This window comes from Rhagoletis pomonella, unplaced genomic scaffold, assembly GCF_013731165.1.
Source record: "Rhagoletis pomonella isolate Grant_MI unplaced genomic scaffold, Rhpom_1.0 Rhpom_scaffold_00005, whole genome shotgun sequence".
In the NCBI taxonomy this organism is placed as follows: domain Eukaryota; kingdom Metazoa; phylum Arthropoda; class Insecta; order Diptera; family Tephritidae; genus Rhagoletis; species Rhagoletis pomonella.
Window position 1 is genome coordinate 75,405,443 of NW_023458559.1, and position 17,023 is coordinate 75,422,465.

General features: G+C 34.6%; 2 protein-coding genes across 4 annotated transcripts in view; both read right to left on the reverse strand.

The window, feature by feature from the left end:
* The window catches only part of LOC118739564 (phospholipase B1, membrane-associated-like), a 9,708-nt gene extending 2,527 nt beyond the window's left edge, over positions 1 to 7,181 (reverse strand). Inside the window, exon 1 of the mRNA XM_036470958.1 lies at positions 6,352 to 7,181. The gene's annotated coding sequence lies outside the window, so the exon portion shown is untranslated. The remainder of the gene's footprint in view (positions 1 to 6,351) is intronic.
* Positions 1 to 17,023, reverse strand: part of LOC118739561 (ADP-dependent glucokinase-like) — a 271,958-nt gene that overhangs the window by 246,383 nt on the left and 8,552 nt on the right. The gene's annotated exons all lie outside the window — the stretch shown is intronic.

Genomic DNA, 17,023 nt, shown 5'->3' on the forward strand with positions numbered 1-17,023 from the left:
AAAAAATAGAGAAATCGTGTTCCCCAAGAGAACAAAAGGCACACAGTTCAGACAGCCTTCTCCCATTACCGGCCAAACAGATGATCTTCAATAGAAACTGAAACATTGCTTAACCTATATACGTCCATACCCTAAGGTGCAACTACCTCCTGAGACTTAGATATTTGGTCTCTTCCCTTACTAAGAGGTCCATATTTTCAGGATTCTCATACCTCGCCGGTCACACAAAGTGCAGAGTTTGTTGTGAGAACTTTGAATTAGATTGCCTAATATTGAGAAGTATTAATCTGAGACAACTATTGCAATATCGTGCGCGTATTCACACCAATATCTTCAAGTTCGTGAAGGAGGCTGCCTACTGCTATGTTCCACCGAAGCGGTACCCCTGACCAGTAACATTTGTATTTTTTATTCACCTAATCCTGCCCTTATTTCTTGGCCTATTATCATGCGTTCGATAAGCAAGGTTTGTGAATTGCTTACTCGCAGATTAACAGTATTTTTAAAATTAAAATGAAATTAATATTTTATTAATTTTTCATCTTATTCATACTTTAAACAAGTACTTTAAAGCAATACATCGTTTTCGTAGATCAACCTTGACCTAAATATGCATTAATGCTTCCATTTTGCGACAGGAAGACAATAACCTGCAACAAATTTGGAACAAATTTTAAACTACAAATGAAAGCAAAAGTGTGCCCATTTCATCACTTTCCATAAATAGCATACAAAGAATAACAAAAAGTAGTCATAAAACAAAACAGGTAAAGTATCACTTCCGACAATACAAATTCATGATGTTCGCGCCAAGCAGTACAAAAAAAAAACGAAAAAAAAACAAAATAAAAACAAGTTTAATTGCTAGAAACACGAAAATAACTACGAAAATAAAAAAAAAACAAGAAAACTGCGCAAGTTTATTAACCCCAGCGACCTAATGACAGCAAAAACAGAAGAGCGGCGCAATCCATTAAACACTAAATTAAGTTAATTAAAATACTTCAGATATGAATAATTAAGTAACTGTATGCAATGCAATGTTCAATTTTTTAGTTTAAAAATTACTGATTCCCCTTAACCGATATTAGACTAAAGAAATCATCGTTTACAAATAAACCAATTGTCTTTCGTGTTTTTAGGCTATTGGGTGCTTATGTTTTCTCGTTCACAAAACGTTTGAAAGCTTTAAAGAAGGTGCGGTCTTTAGCCAAACTGTAGCTAGCAAAATAATACGAGCAAGAATTTGCGCATGTTTTGCTCATCCGCTGGCCGATCACGTTCTAATGTCGCTAATTAGAAAAAACAATCGCTTGTTTGTTTTTTTTTTTTAATTTCTTCTTCTACTTTCTACATATTTTATGCTTTTTAGTTTTTATTTGGATAGAAATTGCGATTTACATAAATATTTGGGAAATTTTTGAATTTCTACCTCATAATGAAGTTATAGGCATGACTAGGCAGAATTGTCTGCAGTTAGACAAGGAACCGCTGTCACTGGAGCAACGGCAATATGAATGGGGTGAATAAGTTTTTTCTTGGTATACTATATAGCACATACATATACATATGTACTTATTTAAATTTTAAAATAATGTCTTTTTCGAACTTTGACCTTTTCTCGGTTTTCAAAAAGTTTGTTTTGCGAATATTTATTAATTTTTACGAGCGACTTCGCACATGATTGCGAAAAAAATATCTATTAATACTTTTAAGTATTGGCAGTAATATTTATTAGAATGGAAGGCTTAAAAGCAAAAATGTTGTGAAATAATTATAACGTCGTTTAAAGTACAAAACCGCATATCAACAAAATCCAAAACATCATATGTAAGTTCACCAAAAATTTTATTAGAGAGAGAGTAAAACTTGCCTTATTTCAAAACGCTTCTCTCTTTTTCCCTTAATTATCACTTCTTCTTATATCTAAGTATCGATATTTTTGTATGAATGGATAAGGGTTTGATACCAGGAGCTTCCATTGAGCAAATATCTATGCGGTTTTGTAATTTAAACGACGATAAGTGGAAATAATATAAATTTTGCAAATAAATAACGCATACATACATATGCACATATGTATACACATGCATACATACGTAGAACAAGTGCTGAAAATTGTTGTTCTATTCTATTTGATAATGCACTATAGCTGAGTAGAAGCTGCTTTACCAAATTTTATCGCTGATTTAACTAAAAACGTTTATAGTAGGGATGGAAATTAAAATTTACAACTCGATTAATGAATCAAAGGGATTAATCCAAGGCAAAAAATGTGTAATTGCAATTAATTACAAGATATTAATCGATTAATCGGCCTTTTGGATTGTTTTTGCGTTTAGAAACTTAGTTCGTATTGATGAAATGTATCCTGTCCTTTGGAATGGAGTGTATGTAGTTATTTACACAACCAATGATGTGGCTTTGTATTGACCTATATGAATAGAAAAGATTTAAAATTGTGATTCTCAAAAAATTTCTCCCCTTAACTGTTGTTAGAGGCATTGTTTTTTTGATTTAATAACTACACCAAATATTTTACGGTACCAAAAAAATACTTCAAGCCGAAAAGAAAGCAACTAATTTGCTTACTTACTCTCTAATTAATCTTTGAGAGTATTTCTCGTTCAGCTACAAAAGAATCAACATTTTGTATTTCAATTAAATTTTTTTGTATAATTTTATGTCTGAACACTATTTGACACCGTGACATGGATACCTAAATTATTTCATTGTCAATGCTTTCGTATAATAACTAGCAGAACGTAATCAAACATGCGCCATGAGACTAGTATTATTTTATTGCAAATGAGTTGATATTTTCTCATTGATATGTCACTACCATTCTAAAGGTTTTGTTTTGTTTGCAAACAACGTGAGCAGGTATTATTCGAAGCGTTAAGCAACTATTTGAATTTGCATATAGAAATTAGGCTGTTTGAACCATATTTAGCGAAAGGTCTATTAACTACAACAAAAAATTGTCTTTCACGGTTTCAGTGATCCCATTAAACTCAGCCGCAGAGATTTAGGGCTGGTTTCTCCAATTCAAATTAACATAGTTTAGCCAATTTTTTGGACTTAGTCAATAATAAGCTGAATAAAAAGTAGGCTAACTTTTGACCTAAGTCTAAAAGAGGGCTAAACTAAGTAAAGTTGAGTTTGAGAAACCATACCTAAGTGGTGATGGGATTGGAAAAAAGTTTAAGTAAAGTAAAATAAATTATTTAATATGTCAACAATTGTAAAAGTATCATTTATCATTAATTCAATGTAAACCTTTTAATTATTATCTTCCAACTTATCGTCGTCTCTGATATATGTATTTTATATTCATCTCGCAAGCATTTTTATAAATAGCAACCAAATAAAAAATCTAGCACTTAACTTCCTCAATTTCTTGTTAAAACCAGTTATTTTAGGGGGAAAAGTAAGCAAACATCTAACTTCAACACAGTAGCAGGATTTTTGTTAATTAGAATATGTGTGCGCGCTAAATTTAAAAATTCACCATACACACAATACATAAATAGGTGTGTATATACATTAGGGTGGACCTGAAATGCATGTGGCGTGGAAAAAGTAAAGTGGTAATTTCAATGCTCTCACCCACTGTTCTATATCGAAAAAATATAACCTGGTTTTTTTATTTCGAGATCAAAAAATTTTTAGAGGTCATTCAAAGCGCTCAAAGTTTTCAATGTATTTATTTGTGGAAAGAAACAATGTTTCGTAGAAGTTGTGTACAACTCTTAAAAATCAATATTTTTCAAACGGAAAACTTTTTTTCTCTTCTTGAGTTTTCCTATAATATAACCCAATTGTTTATTTTATCATTTTGTAATACTAATGATTGTTTATGGGTCTCCTCATTGCATTTTTATGGTTTTCAGGGAACCTATAAAATAGTTAGTATTAAAAAATGGTTAAATAAACACTTGAGTATATTTACTGGAAGTCTCCTGAAGAGAAGAAGAGTTTTCCGACAGAAAGTATCGATTTCGGAAAATTCCATACCATTTCTACGGAAAATTGTTTTTTTCCATTACTTAAAATACATGGAAAACTTTGGGTGCTTTGAGCGACTTCTAAATGTTTTTTGATATCAAGTTAAAAACAGGGGTATATTTTTCGATATAGAACAATGCTAGGCGGTGAAATCATTCAAATTCCGACTTTACTTTTTTTGGACCACCCTAAATGTACACTCTAATTTACATTATATATGCGCAATAGTTCGATGCTCGGTTCAATAGAACAATAAATTATACATACCATCCACTAAGCGCTATTTAATGTGGTAATTAAGCAGTAAATCAACACTAAATAGTTTAGCTAATACATATGTAATCTGTTGATTCCATTGTTTGGGACTCTGTTTTTCAAAATTGGCAAATGTTAATAACTTTGCGAACATACATATGTATATGTACTACACATTTATCATATCTGGCTGAGTTATTAACGATGCTGACTTACACCAACACCGGCCTTGCCAACAGGTTGCATTAAAGCTGTTAAACCGGCGTTTAACCTCTCCCCAGTAGAATCTAAATGATCAGCTTTGCTAAGGAGTGAAGCTAGTCGACTGCAGAAATGCCTTGATGGTGTTTTGCTCGGAGGAGAAACGATTTGTCTATTCTTTATCTAACCTCAAAATATCACATATTTCTTTATTCTCTTTGTAAGAAAGCTATGAAATTGCTAATTGATTGCCTGATTGGTGAAATACGCCCACTTTTTCACACTGCATTCAAAATATGTAAAGACCTTTCTAATCGCGTGAAAATCGAGTCAAATTAGGCGGGGCGAAAACGTTTTTGACGGCATATTATTATTGGTTTTGGTCTGACGGTTATGAAACATGTTGCTTATTTATAAATGTTTACAAAACTTCGTATTAAGAGAACAAAAATATTTCTCATTGCTTGATGGTTTTATTTCATTTCTTTTTTAAATTTTATAATCTAAACATTTTTGTTAAAAAAAAAATATATATATATATGTATATTGTGTGTATTTTTTAAATGTTGCAGAACCACTTTTGGCAACATTTATCTTGAGTCTTGACGAAGAGACACTGAAAACTAATTGGTTTCTTAATTAATGTTGCCTTTACAACATTCTAAGGTATCATTTAAAATAAACCCTTAGAAAAAATATTTCAAACAATAGGCAATAATATCGATTCGTTCATATTTTAATGTAATTTCTGTCACTCCCATTTATAGGATCGTAATACAAATTTGATCTACAAATAGCTTTAATAGATATGTATCTTTCTCTTTTCATTCGTTTTTTTTTTAGAAAAAAATCATTTAAAAACTTTTTGTGCCGTTGCGTTTATGTACAATTTACATAGATAAGTATGTACTGTGTACTTTTCTGTCAACAACCTTTAGAAAGACTTAAGATACAAGCTTCTGAAACATTTTTGTACAAAAGACTTATGATGCAAACTTTAACCTTTAATACATACATACATATGTATATTTATGAACATAAGTGAATGATTGTTTTACAGATCAAAAGGAGTTTTCCGGCGCAAGGATAGCTATGTGCTAAAAATAATTTCGCTTTGCCTGGAAGTACCCATTATAGAGTGCTGGAACTTGGTATGGAGATACACAAAATCAATTCCATACGAAACATGCTGAAACTTTTACCCTTTCTTTATATGTATATATGTATATATAATTATTCTGTACGCGCGTATGGCTGCACCGATTTTAACGAAAGTTTTTTGTGTGTGTTTTGGGGAGTCCGTGGTCAGTTTAAGTTCACAATATTCGAAATATGCATTGGTAACGTAAAGGGAAACATTCCTGGACTCGAATTATTACTAAAAATCCTCGAGTGAGAAAAAGTGCCGTCAATGTCCGAATACATCGACCTGCTGCACCATTGCGTATGTCGAACTACTGTGTGCTCCGATTGGGCCAATGGATGTGATTTTCTAATATTACTATGCGTTAAAGCTTCCTTCGCAGACACGAAGATTGAGTTTTGCAGGGCTTAATCTTAAATTACTACCGTTAAAACAACCACTAGAATCATGTGCTTCTCAATAAGACATCTAAGGTTTTTCCAAGATCAGTTTACTCAAGATTAAAATTGTAAATGATAAGAATAAGGTCAAGAAAAAATACTCAAAAAAGTAGGCGGAATATTTCTTTTCAGAAACTCGCTCAGCATAGACTATAGTCTACTAGCTAGCTAGGTTTTTTTTCGAGGAATGCCTTTCCCTATGTATTACAAAATGACTAGCTTTTAAAACAAATGGGAAAAAAATATTATTATTATTATTATTAATTTTTTTGATGATACTGATTGTTAAATTTCTAAACTTACCTTTTTTTACTAAAACCCTGCACTTTTCTAATATTTTTTTAATAGGCGAAAAAGTCAATTTATATGAATCAAGCGCGCTGAATGTAATTTCTAATCATCACGGCGTTAAAGTTCAAATATCAAGCGTAAATATGTAAATATGTTCGTAAAAGCTTTTCAATCTATTTGGATTTAGTTTTCGGCTTTTGAGTACTAAACTTTATTCTATTTTATTTTACTTTCAATAAGAAATCCTTTTATATATTATCTACTATTCAACTGAAGCACCAATTTATTTCTTAATTTTTAATTGTCTTTTTTTTGCATTTGTTTAAACTTGTTTCATTAGTCAGCAGTTTTTTATATTAAAACACATTTTTCAGTACGAAACTGGTATTTTTCGCCAATGTTGTAAGAGTTTTTTGAAAATAATTTCAGTCCGATTTTCTCCTTTCGTTTGTGTTTTTAGTGCAAATCTCTCAACAATCGTTAAATTATTGCAAATTTACACTTTTCATCATGCCGAGCAAACGTGTGTTAATTTCCGAAGAATGTAAACAAATAAAATTTCACACAAATTTTTAAGTTAAATACACCGAGTTAATAGTACATAAGCGAGAAATTCTTGCCAAGCCAGCAAAAGTATAATGCGCCATCCGCCGCGCTCAGAATCAGAATCTGACTGAAAATTCTTATTATGATTATTTTATATCAAATTTCACAGCAGCGGCAACTAAGCATTCGCTGTAGCTGCAGCAGAAACGCCAACTGCGACTGCGAATGCTGAAGCGTACCGGACATTTAAGAGAAGGAATATGAAGAGGAGAAACCCCGGCAGCGACGTCAATCAGTAAAAGTGACGGAACGTTGCTAGAGCAGACCCCACAATCGACCGAGACTGGGCTTAAACCGAAGATAGAATCAGCGTCGTATGACCAGCGGCTACTCGGGCAGCGCACAATGAATTGAGATGTGCAAAAAAAGTGAATTATAAAAACAAAACAAAAACCAAAAAAAAGCAAGAGACAGCATAGAATGAAACGATAACTCACTTACTCGCATTTAGTCCACTAAAATAGCATAGCGAAGGGGCGAAGGAGGGGGCGTGATTTATAAGATTATTTTATAGGTGCATGATGTGACTACCGGCGAGCTGCCCGGCGCGCTAACTAGCAATTAAGATGCCATCCAACATACGAAAAGGGGTGTAACATAAAAAATGTACAAGCGCGCCAAAAGCCGCGCACCACTCCGCGCGCTGACAGTAGGTATTTTATAAATATACTCGTACAGGTGGTTGTGTCTTCTGGCGGCGTATCGCATTATCGTCGCGTTGATATCAAAATCAGTTAATTATGCCGTTGTTGTGCGTGCTCACAGTACCGAATCAGCAGCAGATACATACATTCATTACAGTCGCATAACCTAGCTAGAGCTAAGTCGCACTGTGTTCCATTTTTGAACAAAGGGTGACAAAATAAAATATCTCTAGAACGAGAAAAGAAAGTGAATAAAATTTAACGATATTTTAAAGATTTTTAGATGGATAATTGGCTCGTTGGATGGTAGAAATACCTTGACCTTTAAAATAGCCTCAAATATAGAAGGTTTTAGATTTTTTCTTTTTTTGACCTAAAATCAATCTGCAAAGTGCTTTTTAAAAAGTTTTAAATGCGAAAAGAAAAAATCATTTAAAATTTTCTTTTTAATTCATTACAAGCTGTTTTTAGGTACAAAAAAATAAATCCAAAATTGAAGGTCGGATTTAAGGTGAAGGTAATTTCTCGTTCAAACAGATCTTTAAAATTTTCTTAAAACTGAAATTTTATATTTTTTGTCTATTTTCGACCTAAAAACAGCTTGTAAATAACTAAAAAAGTATTAAAAAGGCGTTTTCGGTTCTTTCAACCATGAAAAGGGATCTCCTTTGACGCAAGAACAGCGAAAACATGTTTTAAAACTTTTAGATAGTTCAATGCATACTGGTTTCAGCACCCAAAGTAAAAAACTTTAAAACCTTCTATATTTGAATGTCATGGTAATTATTTTATCCAAGGACACGATTTTCTTCTGAATTGTCTATCTGAAAAAATACCGTTACATTTCCTTCGCTATCTCTTCTCGTTCTCGAAATATTTGATTTTGTTCTTTTTCCTAAAATATAACACTGTGTGCCGCCTCAGATGACGTCGCTGTTGATTCTCTGTGGCGTCGTTCGTATGTTGTGAGTTGTTAATTTAATTTGTGAGCAATACGCATTGCTTCTGGAATCTTAAACAATACCTTCACTTTGGTTGCTTACTGACTTATGTATCTGCAGACTTTGAGCTCCGTATGATTTTTAAATTCATTTTGTGTGCAGTGTATATGGAAAAGTAAATACTTATTTGCTTTTGTGGTAGGCTATAGCACTACTTATGGTGCTTACTCTTTAAATGGTGCGTACACGCTTTTAGCGGATTTTTCTAAATTTGAATTTGTTTATGCAAATAGTTTATTGAATCACACGTTCTTAGCGTACGGCTCTTTTATGGAACGTAATGTGAAAAGAACTTTTATTTCGTAAGTGTTCAATGTGGTGGGTGGAATTTTTTTCTCAATCAAAAAATTTAACTGTCCCTCATTGAGCGCTATGTCGATAACCTGAACGCGGATATGTAGAGCGTATAAAGATCGGATTTTTACATTTTTCGTAGTATCTTTGGACGCATGTGACTTATAGTTTTAAAGTTATAGCTGATTAAAAATTGCTTACAATATACTTACACACTTCCGCAAATATATAGCAGATTTATCTACGGACGGCCACCAAACCGTGATGACGTAGATCAGAATGGGACACACAACCCCTGTGTGCATCTAGTTCACAATGTGAGGCTTGAAGCCCCAATTTTTCCGATCGCTGATTAACAGGCATATAGGTCAGTTATGGCTTTCTTGCTACGCTCGTCTATATCACGCCGTTAAGTTAACTTTCCGTCAAGAGTAATGCCCTTCTTTAGAAAAAATCAGCGTAGTACCATTCAAGAAAGAAGGTTTTCATTTTTCTTAAAAAAAAGGACCATGACTCTTTTTGCCGAATTCGCAGTAAGGCCTCCTTCTTTGAACCGAGTATCCAAGACACGTAAGGCGCCTTGAACCAAGTCACATTGGCGTGACAACAGAGTTAGATTCGAAAGGAGTGGGGAAAGGACACCGCACTGCAAGGTGCCGAGGTTTGCGTATCCTGCTGCGGATACCTCCCCCATCTCCTAATATATATTTCTGTTTCCTAGAAAGCGACGAACAAGTTCTACCAGAGGGTGATCCATCCTAAGGCGAGTTAGGGCGTGGATAACAGCCTCTGGGAGATCATTATTGAAGGTCCTCCCAATATCTAGTAATACGCCTAGTGCAAATTCCCTAAAAGCCAGTGCCCTTTAGTGTATCTAACAGTAATATGCAAAGCTGTATCTAAAAAAAAAATTAAGACAAGCAGTGGACATAAAACGTCATATGCTGACTGCAGCCCGGCAGGGAAAATACCGTTCCAAACTAGATATTTGTGGGGTTGGAAGGACTTTATGGCCCAGTCTGCCCATTTTACATCAATGAACCCCGCTGACACCAACTAGCATATAGAGGTAATAACATCGGTGCTAGGTTCCGCAGTATACCCGTAGGAGGCATCTTTATCCTTCAGCAGCTTCGTAACATTTTTCATCGCACCAATTATTCGTTCGGGGTCACTAAAAACCGACTACTTCATCGTAGTAAATGCGATTCCACTGCTCGCATATGCCGGTTTGTTGAAGAGCATTGAAATCGCCAAGTACTATTTTAATGTCGTGACAGGGGCAGCGCTCGTATATGCGCTCCAAACGCTCATAGAAGAGATCCTTGGACGCTTTATCACGAAGTGGGCGCCAATGAGCGAGATGTTGTAGAATCTCGCTTTGAAGCGGATTTTGGTGAAACGCTCGTACACTGGGTGGAACGACAGTACTCGGCAATGGAGTCTCTCTCCCACCACAAATCAAAGTCCGAATTTGCGCTCCTTTGCGCGGCAGCATTTTTTGCCTTGCCACGTCCATCGCTTTTCTTGAATAGCGGTGATGTCAGCCTTTGTCTTTCGAGAATATTAACCAGTCGAGCAAGTGGGTTCGTCTTCTCACAATTAGCTCGCTTTCGAAAGGGTGTTCGTTGCTACCCAGAGGATACTTAGTGTAAATACTGGAAGCCATAAGCTGCCTGAACCGGATAGCATAATGATAGTTTTGGCCGCTCCCTGGTGTTCGTCGAAAGAGTGCTCTACTTTTCAATTGCCTACCGAGCCCTATAAGTATAAAAGTGAAAATTTTAAATCAATTAAATTTTAAATTTAGTTGTGATTATATAAATATATATATACATTTATATACATATGTACACTACATATCGCTAGCTTAGAGTGAAAAGTCCACTTTTTTGATAACTCATATTTTAATATAAGAAGCAAGAGAAATTAGAAATGCTTCATTTGTAAAGGAGAAAGTACTTGTTTTATTTTATTTTTCTTTTCGTTTTTTATTTAATGAAAGATAAAGTCCAATAGAAAGCACTGTAAATCCGATAAGGCCAATATAATACGAAATATTTTAATAAAGATCGAATCCATCTGATTCGTACGGAGTCTTCCCTTGCATTAAATATGAAATATTTTGTATTCAAAGTTTTGTAAAATACATGAAAAAAGGGCTGTAAGAAGTTTTTTTCCTCTCCCGTAAAATTTGTAAACCCGGACTTGACAACTTTTCGCTGTAAGCTAGCGAGATTTACTCAAGCGCAATTATATCTTGTTTATGTACATATGTATGTATATATACTAACCAAAAGTATTATTCACTAATCAAATGGAAAAATATGGCAATTTAAGTAATTAACCATTCTAAACCTAAAGAAACAAAACAGATTTACACACTTGATAAACAGGCTATAAATTTCAAAATGAAATGATGTCACAAAAACATAAAAAGTTTGGCGACATTCATACAAAAAAAAAAATATCGTATTGATTGGGAATATTAGCGAAACTAGTGCGTAGTTTTTTTCTCTTTTTACTTGTAATATAAACATTTCTCAAATAAATGTTTTTTTCATTTTTTGATTATTTTTCGGCTTTTTTTCTTTTTTTAGTGACTTCTTTTGCCTTTTTTCGATTTCTAGTGCCTTTTCCTACCTATTTTGCTATTTTATTTTGCCTTTTCTATAAGTTTTTAGGTCTTAAAAATCCGTTCCCTGATCATAAGCAATCGTACCCCACAAATGGTATATTAAACTAAAGCCAACCTCCCTACCTAACCTGTTATGCCTTGTTTATTATTATTCATATTGAAATTTAAAATAATAATGTCGTGATATTCAAAATAAACAAATTACCCGTAAATGGCAGGTAGATTTCATCGAAAGACAAATCTTTTCGCATTAATCTATATAATAAATTGTTACAATTAAAATAAATTTATTGCTCCCAGTTTCAAGTCCACTAACAACTCATCAAAATAAACCAAAGTAAAGCAGATGCTACGGGAATACTAAAATCGAAATTGGATTGTACATAAATTAAATGGACTTTACACTTTGTACCGTAAAGTACCTGTTGATAAGCTGACGTCAGTGCATGCAAGAATTGTGACAGCGCAGCGTCAGCATGACAATATAGAATTTTAGTATTTAGCTGACAGCGGCCCAGGGCACAATTTCAACAAGAGAAAAAAAGAAGAAGTATGTATTTACATATAAATATATGACTGGCCTGTGGCTGCCATGTGCGAAAATTCACAAAGTAAAAGGCAAAGCGAAACAAGAATTTTGTATGTATGATTAAAAGTAAAAAAGCTTGTAAAACTAAATTAAATATTTATGTGCATGTGTATCAGTATGCTGGCAAGAAGAAGTGGAATACAACGGATATCAAAGATTTGCTGATGCTTCAGCTGGAGTGCTCATGAAACCAATAGCATAATCGAATTTCCCAACAAAGTTTAGTTAAGCATAATTGGAAAATAAATTCAAAAGTAAAATAAGAACAAATGAAAAAAGACGTTCAATTTAAATTAAATTTTGAAATTTTCGGTCCTTAACCGGTTAAAGCATAGTTGGAAAATTGCAAATTAAAATAAAACTAAATGAATAAACACTTTGAATTTAAACTAAAAAAAAAAGTTAGTAAATAAATATAAAAAATTTCAGGCAAAAATTGTGGTAGTTGTCAGTAATTCACGAAGCGAAGATACGAAACCATAGTTTACGATAAACATAAAATATAAACGTACTACAAAAATTTTATGGACACATTTGCACGTAAGGCATATAATTTTGTTTTAATTAAATATATGTATGTACGTATGAGGAGAGCATGAGGAATGTTAAAAAACAAACAAAAATAACATTTTTGCCCAAATTTCGTACAAAATGTGTACGTGTATTGAACAAAAACTTGCACATTGGGTGTATCAGCAAAAAAGTATTGAGATTTTCGTTAGCTAGACCGGTTTGAAAATATTTCCAAAAATCTCATTATTTTGATTCCGTTTATCATATTTTTAAACCCTTTTATGCAGACTTTTTAGCTTAAAAGGTGATTTTATAAAAAAAAAAAAATATTTTAAAAACTAATTTTATTTATAAAAAACTCGATTTTGTTATTTATTTTCAGATAGGTCCAGTGGTCGCCTAAAAGGGTCATTTTGACCCTTACTTCAAGAAATTGTGCAAAAAGCAAGTTTGGAAAGTCGTTAGAGGATTGATATATTCTAGAAAATTGTTCTTCCGAAAAAGTTTATGCCACCAACGTAAAAGTCTCTATAAAGTTAAAGCAAAAAATCTATGCCAAGAAGGAATAACAGCCAAACTCAGTTAAAAAAAAAAAAATTGGTAAAAAAACAAGTTTTTATTTCTTGGTTTTCTATTTTAATTTTTTAGAGACTTTTACTTTGGTGACTTGAAGCTTTTGACTGAGAAGACCCCTAGTAAAATTTTTCGAAGAATAATTTTCTAGAATATATCAATCCTGTAACGACCTTCCCAATTCGCTTTTTGTGGGGTTTCTTGAAGTAAGGGTCAAAACGACCCTTTCAGGCGCGAGCGAATAGGTTAAAATGTTCTACGAAAATATTTCCATGACATTTTACTATATATGTCTTAACCCATAATTTCGCTCAGACATTTATTTTAACCATTTTTTCGACTTATTTGAAAACTACTCGGCCTAAGTACATGAAAACTTTACGGTTTTAATTTTATAAAGACTTTTACGTTGGTAGCATGAAATGTTTGCCCGTGAAGACCCCGAGTAAGATTTTGTGATGAATAATTTTAAAAGATTTGTTATTAAGTCGAAATTCAGAAGTTGCGCTTTTTTTAACAATCTGGACAACCGACCAGGCTAGCACTTCAACCCAATCTAACCTATTCAATAGTTGGCCAGAATACAAGTTTTATTGCGTTACCGCGACAGTCGGCATTATGCCACAATACTCTTTTGGAGAACTTTCTGTTATTACAACAACAACAGACGGTTGATTACAAAGAACTCCCCGATGAGCTACGAGCGTATTTTTATTATTCCAGATAATCCGGGTTTTGAAATAATTTTATAGCTCGCGCAACTTAGTCTAGCCGCTGCAAGCTAAGTCAACTGCTACAGTACAAAAAATCGCGCTGACCTTTCGGGCTTCCTATTGGCCTAATTCCATTTAGGTTGTAGTTTCGATTGTTCCACGAAGCTCTGCTCCACACTCAGCAAATTCAGAGCCAAACTATTTTTAACCAACTGCAATCCACCGGAATCATCGCCACTTCATATCTGAGATATATTTGCGCTGTAAGATAGCCTAGACATACCGATAAAAAAAAACTATATGGAACCAAATGTGTGTAAGATAAAAACGCTAAATTTTAAGTGACATCGAAACATTACACACTTAACAAAAACATCCACAATGTATCGAATTCGCACACAAAGTAGCGTGGCGCGCACTTAACACTAATAAACGGATGCCGTTGTTCAGTGCACGCGGCATGCTGTTTGCGAATATTTTTAACATGTATTTTTTACTTTTTTTGCTATTTATCGACTGTGTTTTAGCCAACTGACAGATTTTTTCAAGCAGACAAGGCACACTTAAAAGTGTATGTATGCATGTTCGTGCCGGCGCGCGCCATCAATCGCCGCATCATTTCCTATACACATGCCAATTGTCTGCTAATAAACCCAATTATTCTTTTACTAATTTCATTATTGAACCAAACGCGGAACACCCTTTGATAAGTTATTATTACATACATTCTTAACAACGGGGCGTATGAGTAACACCAAGAAATGTATGTATTTGATACAGTACATATGTATGTGTTCAAATGTTTACATACATTAATATACATATGTATTTATATCGATGCATAGATGTATGTATGTATGTACATAAATGTATGAAAAACCATTGTTTAAATCCGAACCGGTTTTCCAAATGCCGGCAAAGTCAGTACGTCAATTGTAACTTTGCCGCATGCCGGTTGTCCTTGCACTGAAAACTATTTCAAGTGCATGGACGCATCTCGGATGGCCTTTCTCGCCAACACTTGCACATGACACAAAATGCGATAAAATAGTAAAACAACTGATGAGAGATACATGCAATGCGACGGTAAAAATATCTCAAGGTTACCAATTAGGCAATGCATTGCGTAAAAAATCCCCATATGAAAGTAAATTGTAACTACGTTGAGAATTAAGCCAAAAGCGAAATGAGGTCTACATATAAAAATACTTAATAAGGCAGGCAGTTAATGAAATTCCGTTATAATCTTTATATGGAGTTTTGATTGGGAGCAGTTTCAACAATATGTCCGCTAGGAAATTTTAAGAAAAAAAAATTAATTTAGCAATGATATTATGGCTTATTAACATTTTATTTTTAATATTGTTATTAATAAACATAATCGTGGTACAAAGCTCAATAACAATATTAAAAATAAAAATTAATTTAATTGTTCGCCGAGCTCAAAAAGGCGAAACTTCAACCCCATGATTGAGTTTTTGAAGCGGTCATATAAGCGCTGATCCCATCCCCCGCAAGACCTAAAAAAAAACAGATTTGCATGGTGACTTCGATGCCAAAGTAATCAATGAGGGGATCTCTGGTCCGCTAATGGACTGAAACCGATGTACTTCTCTACGCCTGAAAAGCTTGTTAGGAGTTGTACTCTTACTGGCGTTTCCAAACGAACACAACTACTGCCCGAAATGCGTGAGTGCGAATAGTTTTAAACGCCGAACAAGCACCCAAAAGTTTTCCTAGAAAGAAAGACGACATACGAAAACTTCCAAGATCGAAGTAACACTTACAAATACGCACACCAAAAAGGACATGAAATTACTGCAAAGAATTTCCTGGACCTTCTTAGCGCGAATTGAGACCAGACAGTTGAAAAATAGATCAAATAACATTCAACATCATGGAAAGCACCCGTATCTGTGTACAGGAAAAGTGCCGCCTATGGTGACGATGACAAAACTATGTCTGCAAGCTCGGTGAGTCTGGGTTCAGACACGGAAACTTTTGTTGCGGCAACTTGAAGTTTGTCGAAGAGAGGGCGACGAGGAAAGGGGAAGAGCACCGAGTTGCTCATGCTCGGGCAACACGCATAGAAAACTCCACAGCTCTTAAGAAGTTTGCTCGTTGACAAGCAGCACCGATTGGAAGCAAAGGACCACACTTAACGTAACTACCCCGATTTATTTCTGGTCAAGGACCAGCACTTCTGCTAAGCAAAATTTCTTTAGAAATTTACGACGTGGTCAAGGATACATTCACTTGGGCAGTGCTGGACAGATATGATTTGACTGTTACATCTCCCTGGATGACTAAACGTCAGTCCTTATGATGAGTTCAGGGTCTAAAACGTCTTACTTGGAAGGTTGGACATCGAGCCGTTCATAGACCATCCGTTTGACGAAGCACTATAAAAAGTGGCATTCAATAACCTACAATGCAATTCCTAGGTCTATTAGGTCGCCCTCCATCTATCATTATTGAGCAAGCTCAACTGCTGGATGAAGCCAAGTGCACCCTAGCACAGCTCAGATCCTCGTGGTGGGACAGGCTCAACAGCTACCTACCTTGGCTGAACTCAGATGCGGCAAAGACTTGTCTAGCTTGCGGTCAAGGCCCTCAAAACACCCTGTCGACCATTTTCTCGGCCTCCGACTTGCCGAGCCAGAGGCGAAAATGGGACAAACATAGCATTTTAACAGAGAAAATGTAAACTCGGGTTACGCCATCCACAGTTTTTTTTTTTTCTTTGCGTAGAACACCTTTCCGCGTTGACGGCCTTGGGTCTCGCTTAGAAAAAATAACCCCCATCAGTCCAACTCTGACGACAATAATTTTGCGCAGAACACCTGCTCAGCTGCTCTGCATACAAGTAAAATATAAATTAATTTAAGTAACACATACATAAAAAAAACCAAAGTCATAAGTATTTCAATTGCATCATCCGTGTCTTTCCTTTCCATGTTTAAGCTTTGAGTACAAAATCACTAATGAGCCGCTCGCCGTCTGTAGCAAACGACAGCGAGCATGTTGGCGCACATGTGCGCGCAGATGTTCGTCGTGTGTAGCCAGTTTAACCCTTTCAATACTGCGGGGATATATAAGTCCCAGAGAATGTT